We start from the raw sequence: 6,360 nt of genomic DNA, 5'->3' as shown, positions 1-6,360 counted from the left end.
TAATCTATTTTTCATTTTACAGATTTTTACTTATAATGTAGTTCAAAATTGATGTTTAAAAACTTATAATATATCGTAAATTAATCCCAATAAGAAAAGTTAATTAATTTTCTAGATTATTTCTAAAAATAAAATTATATTTTTTCAAATTTTTGAATTTAATGTATTTAGATATTTAAAATTATACATGAAATGATATTATAAATTAATATAATATAAAATAATTAATATAATATAAAATAATATAATATGAAATATAAAAATAAAATATAATAAATGTATATAATATTAACAAGTGTTTTATAAAGTTGAAGATGTACTAACTATATTTCTTTACATTAAAAAATAAAATACGTTGTAATTTTGAAAAAATGCTAAAAATATACTTAACTAAATTTTATATAATAATACATCAAGAATAATAAGAAAAGAATAAAAATATCATGAAAATCAATTTACTAAGTGTCGGACATCACTTCAAGGATAAACTAGTAGAATTGAAGATTAGCGCCATCTCTGAAGGCCTTTCACATTCCAGAGATAATAATTTTTTAAATTTATTAACTCTTATGATAAATTTATCTTGATTTTTCAAAATTTTCTAATCTCTCTACTATTTAAATTATTTTCAATAAACTATTTTCATTATAATATTTATAGTACTTTGTTCAGATTTAATCAATTTTAATGTCAAATATTCTTTTGTGTTTTAGTTTTTTCTTTTATTGATTTTTGTGTTGTTCTCTTTTTTCTTTTGTTTTAATCTCAAATTCATTTATTTTTTTTAAGGTTAATTTAATTTTAACTCTTGTGTTTCAATTATCTTAAATTTAGTAAGTTTTATATTATTTTTTTTTTTATTTTTTGAATTTTCATGAATTGATTTAAATTTTTTGTTAAATTTCTCTTTTGTGTTTTACTTTTATTTAANCGTTCGTTTATTTGCGCTGCCGTTCGGAAAGATTCGGTGACCTTCGGCAGGCTACGGCTGTTCTCGGCAGCACTCGTAACCGGCATCCTCGAGGAGGCGACGCACGACAGATGCCTCGAGGATCAGTGACAGAATGTTATGTCGAAATCAGGTGAAATTTAGTTGATTCGTGTGTGATTGTGTGAAAAAGCTCGGACATATATCATGCCGATCACGTGCCTACATATTCTTAGTAAAATCGGATAAGTGTACTTCATTGCAAAACAGGAGAATTTAAGGTAAAGATGTGTAGGATTTAATGAAAATAATATACGAATAGTTTTTTAATTAAAAATTATTGTATACGATAGTTTTTTAAATATTGAAAATCTTTAATTTTAACTAAATATTTGATTTTTATGTCTTATGTGATGAAAATATAAAATAAATAGGCGCCTAATATACGTCTATAAAAAAAAAAGAAAATTGAATTACGCGCTCTTACAATGATGTAATAAGGATGCATTTGATTGGTAATTTCTTACGCTCACAATCAAATTATAACGGGTATATAGCAATTTTTTAAATGAGCAACGGTATAGAAAAAGGCATACGTAAAGTATGTCGCGGACTTATTTCAACACGACCTACTACGTCTACCGGACGATGAATCAGTCATTCTTCAAAGACGTTTTCATCGAAGGTCTGGTTGCCTTTGTAAAATCATCCATTGTTTACTCCAAACATAGCGATTGCATATTGAATAACATTGCAATAACGATTGAAAGGTGCTAATATGAAAAATCGATGATTATATCACATTTATATTAATCTAACTTGTATATATGTAATGTAATGAAATTTATCAAAGCATCGATATTCGTTATCTTTAAATAGTATGAGTAATTATTACATGATTTGTAATAAGATAGCCTGATGCAATCAATGAAGGTTGTTTAAACAATGACACAATTCTACGCTTGTGATCGTAAGAACTTCTATGTATGCATCCTTGACTTACGAAACGAGAAATTTTTATTCTTTTGTGCTGTTGAAAAATTATCTTTAAATTAAAGCTCAGATATTTTGTTAAAAATAAATGAGACTTTTTGTCATTATTATTAATGATTTTTAAACAAATCATAATATTATAATATTTACGAATTTTGATAAAAGAACATACAAAATCAAGAAAAATGTGATTACGTATACTTCTTGTGTGCAATAATTATGGATCTCTATTCGCCCGTTACATCGTAACACCGGAGAAAGTATATTTCTGAGTTATTATTGAAAAAGAGAATGCAACGTTGACGTCACTTGAGAAAAAATTCGAATCTGTATTCTTTTATACTGATATTCGAAATTCATGGAATAGAATTAAGGAAAAAATATTTACAAAAAGGAAGCTGAAATAACGATAATTGAGATCAACTTTGCTGACCTCTGCATTTATTTTTGAAAAGAATTCAATGAATGCAGGATATATTAAAGAAAATAACTGTACCAACATAAGGTATATCTCATTATGTGGCAACCAGTTCATTTGTTGACCTCATATCGTACACCACCATGGACCGAAAAACCGGACAACTTGGTCAAGAACGGAGAAAGTCGCAGCATACTTTTCCATCACCTCCGTGAACTACTTTAAAACTCAAATTGAACGCGATCGTGGGTGTCAAATTTTAAAAGATACGTGCATATCTATAAGTTTTGACGATAAAGAAGATTGTGATATTGAATTTAAGAAGAGGAAGATTTAAAATATGTTCCATATATATTTTCTAACACTGACGTCCTGAACAATTTTTGTCCTAATAACCTAACCTAACCTAACCAAACGAGTATGATTGACTCGAATATTATAAGCTTCTTAAGAATTCATTTATCTTTTAGCAATTTATTGTACATTAACCGTTAAATTTCAATTCATGTAATTGAATTCAATTGAATTGCATGAATAAATCAATATTCTCTTTTTTTTCTTTCATAATCGATGTGTTACGATTAGTTACACGAAGCCGCAACGTTTGCTCGTTTATTAATCATTGGCATTCAGGACACAGACATTTCATCAAATTGCGCTTTCTAAATATATATTACATTAAATATCATCCTCATGATTATCGGTATTCGCGGAATACGAATAATTCATTGGGATTGGGAAAATTGTCGATTTCGACATGTTCGGTGTCACGTGTACCGGAACCGGAATTTGCATACCATCTTAAATTGCTATGTCGTAATCTTGAACATTTAGAGAGGCTATACGATGCCATACTTGCTAGTTATATTATACTAGTTACGTAACCGCATAAATAAGTTTGAAACAATGTGATATCTCAACCAATTAATTCTTTTATAATTGAAGTAATATCCTCGTATCTTTCATTATGATATACGTAATGATTATAATTTTTGCAAAGAATACTAATATATGTATACTTTATATTCAAATTGAAACACAAAAAATATTTTTGAAACTATTCAGTATCTAAAAACGTTTTATTATAGATCTATTTGTTAAATAATTTTGAGTATTTTTTTTAATAAGTCGATTTAGAAAATAAATTAAATTTAATTTTCTTATTGTTAGATGAAATCAATTTTTAACGCGACTAATACATTTATAAAATATTTTTTTTTAGAAATTAGAATTTTTATTGAATATTTTATTTTATTTTAATTTGTATTATATTATAGAATAATTGAAATTAAAATATAAAATCAACCAAATGTAGATATACGATAACTAACCAATCTTAAGTTACTCGTAAACTGCTGATTGTAGAGAAAAGATGTTCAAACATAACTTGCATAATTCTCAAGGACAAGCAAGATAATTTTATGTCTTTAAATACATCATCTTTTTACCGAGTTATGATAAGCATTTTTTTAAAATAAACATTCATCATTTAACTTTTAAATTAGCAAAAAAATATAACATTTTTGAAAATATTTTATTATCGTTGTTATAAATACAACCGTTGTTATCTATATAACCTGTTATGTTTTACTAGAATTTTATCTTTCTAGTGCAGACATAAACTGATAAAATTTTTACACTCGTATATAACATAAAGAGCTACTGCTTTAACGATAAAAATTTTAAAACAAAAAATAAAAATGTTTCGATTTTACGATCTGATACATTACGTCAATCTACAGATATTATACATTTATTTCTCACGAAAATTCAAATTATTGCAATTTATATACTTCGATTCTAACCTCGAATTAGTAGTTTCTTCGATACAAATTTTTTTTCTGACACCAGAAATTACAAGATACGTCACAAAATTCGAAGAAAAAAAATATTTCGATCGATTAATAGGCAAATAGATTTATCGATTTAGCGGATGGAAATCATCTCAAGATCGGTCGAAAAGATGGTACGTCGAATCACTTGAGGAATTCCAAACAGTGGAGATTACTTTTCACTCCGTGATGAAACGAAGAAAACGGCGAAGCGTGAATGCATTTCTCGCGGCACATCGGCCACCGTATAATTACACCTTGTACAGAGCCGCGAAAATTTGCTGCTTCCTGCGATCTTCTGCCTCCATAAATTCACCGCGCTGGCTGCCAGCTTTATTACACTACTGACAACCTTTTCGAGAGCCATCAAAGCCGCAACAGTTCTAGTTGAACGCGAAACAAAACCATTTTCCTTCGTTCTGTTATTACGTTTCACTGTTGTTTTAGAGAGATGAGACTTCTATAGGCGGGCTCCTATCCCGCGTTGAACTGCCATTTACTTTCGAATAAACGCTTCTTTAACTAGCACGCGATAGGCGTTCTTTTCTTCTTAAAACGCTTCTCTTTGAACGTGGAATGATAGGGAGCTGAATTGTTGCTAACGTTGTTGGAACGTCATAAATTTTACAACGTGAAAGGAAAGAAAGATAATATTTGAGAACATGCGTGTAAAAATGAATGATTCATAGTTAGAGCAATATTTTTTAAAAAAAATATTTACACGAAAATATTCGTATTATTTTTTTTTTTTTTATATTGCAAAATCAATTTTTGATTTTATGGGTTATCCATTATTTTTTAACGATAGTTTTCCAGATATTAACAAAGTTTAAAGGTTTAATAAATCGATTTCAGGAATTTGTGAAGCGAGATAAACGCTGTTGATGCAAACTAACTGTCAAAGTTTTTATACGTTAATTTATACGTGTATTGGGATATTTCATGAAGTGAAGATAATTTCACCTTTGTTGTATCGGTATATCCCGTCGAAACTTTATAGTTAAATAAAGAACTGAAACGCGTTCGATCCATATTTGATCACTTACCGTTTTGCAATGTTTATAAAATATTTCGAACCGTGTGAAAAATCGTGTTAGAATTCGATACAAATATTTTTTATAAACTCTTTCTTTTTTTCAAGTACAAATATTTTGATTATTAAATTAAATTTTAATAAATCCTTTCGCCTTTCACTTTTCGAATAAAATTGTATTAGAATTCGATACATATATTTTTTTATAAAATCCTTTTTTTCAAGTACAAATATTTTGATTACTAAATTAAATTTTAATAAACTCTCTTGCTTTTTGCTCTTCGAATAAAATCGTATTAGAATTCGATACAAATATCTTTTATAAACTCTTTCTTTTTCCAAATACAAATATTTTGATTATTTATTATTGATTATTATTTGATTATTAAATTAAATTTTAATAAACCCTCTTGCTTTTTGCTCTTCGAATAAAATCGTATTAGAATTCGATACATGTATTTTTTTATAAACTCCTTTTTTTTTTCAAGTACAAATATTTTGATTACTAAATTAAATTTTAATAAACTTTCTTGCTTTTTGCTCTTCGAATAAAATCGTATTAGAATTCGATACGAATATTTTTTATATAAATTCTTTTTTTTTTTAAATATTTGGCTAAAATATATATAACAATACATTAAATTTTAATAAATCCTCCTGTCTTTTCGAATAAAACACGATGTACCAATGACAATAGCGTGTTGTTTTATCAATAAAATCGAATATTGTTTATCAATGTCAATCGTTCGCCAAGTGTCCTTGAAATGAAACGTTCACGAAATGTCCGGAAGTGGAAACTCCCACCATAAATTTCCTTGCCGCGATTCCGTTATCTTGAAATGTACTTTAATTGAAAAGACGCGTTCTCGTTCTCGTTCTCGTCGCGATTAGCATTTCGTGATTTAATTGCACACTCGAACCTTGTGATACGATTTTACATTGCACCATGGGCATTCGATAATATTGAATCAGTCAACGAACAAATGTTTTTCTGCTCCTTTAAATCCTTTTTTATTTTTATTTTATTTTTTATTATTATTATTTTTTTTATTATTATTATTATTTATTATTTTTATTATTATTATTTATTTTTTTTATTATTATTATTATTTATTATTTTTATTATTATTTTTTATTATTATTATTATTTATTACT

At 27.0% G+C, this 6,360-nt stretch overlaps 1 protein-coding gene across 1 annotated transcript in view; it reads left to right on the top strand.

Moving 5' to 3' along the window:
* Positions 1–933: 933 nt before the first annotated feature.
* Positions 934–6,360, top strand: part of LOC102671699 (uncharacterized protein PFB0145c-like) — a 9,576-nt gene continuing 4,149 nt past the window's right edge. Inside the window, exon 1 of the mRNA XM_006612060.1 lies at positions 934–1,209. The gene's annotated coding sequence lies outside the window, so the exon portion shown is untranslated. The remainder of the gene's footprint in view (positions 1,210–6,360) is intronic.

The sequence above is a fragment of the Apis dorsata genome, unplaced genomic scaffold (genome assembly GCF_000469605.1).
Source record: "Apis dorsata unplaced genomic scaffold, Apis dorsata 1.3 scaffold_98, whole genome shotgun sequence".
Lineage (NCBI taxonomy): Eukaryota > Metazoa > Arthropoda > Insecta > Hymenoptera > Apidae > Apis > Apis dorsata.
The sequence above is the reverse complement of the archived record's forward strand: the minus strand, read 5'-3'. Positions and strand labels throughout refer to the sequence as shown.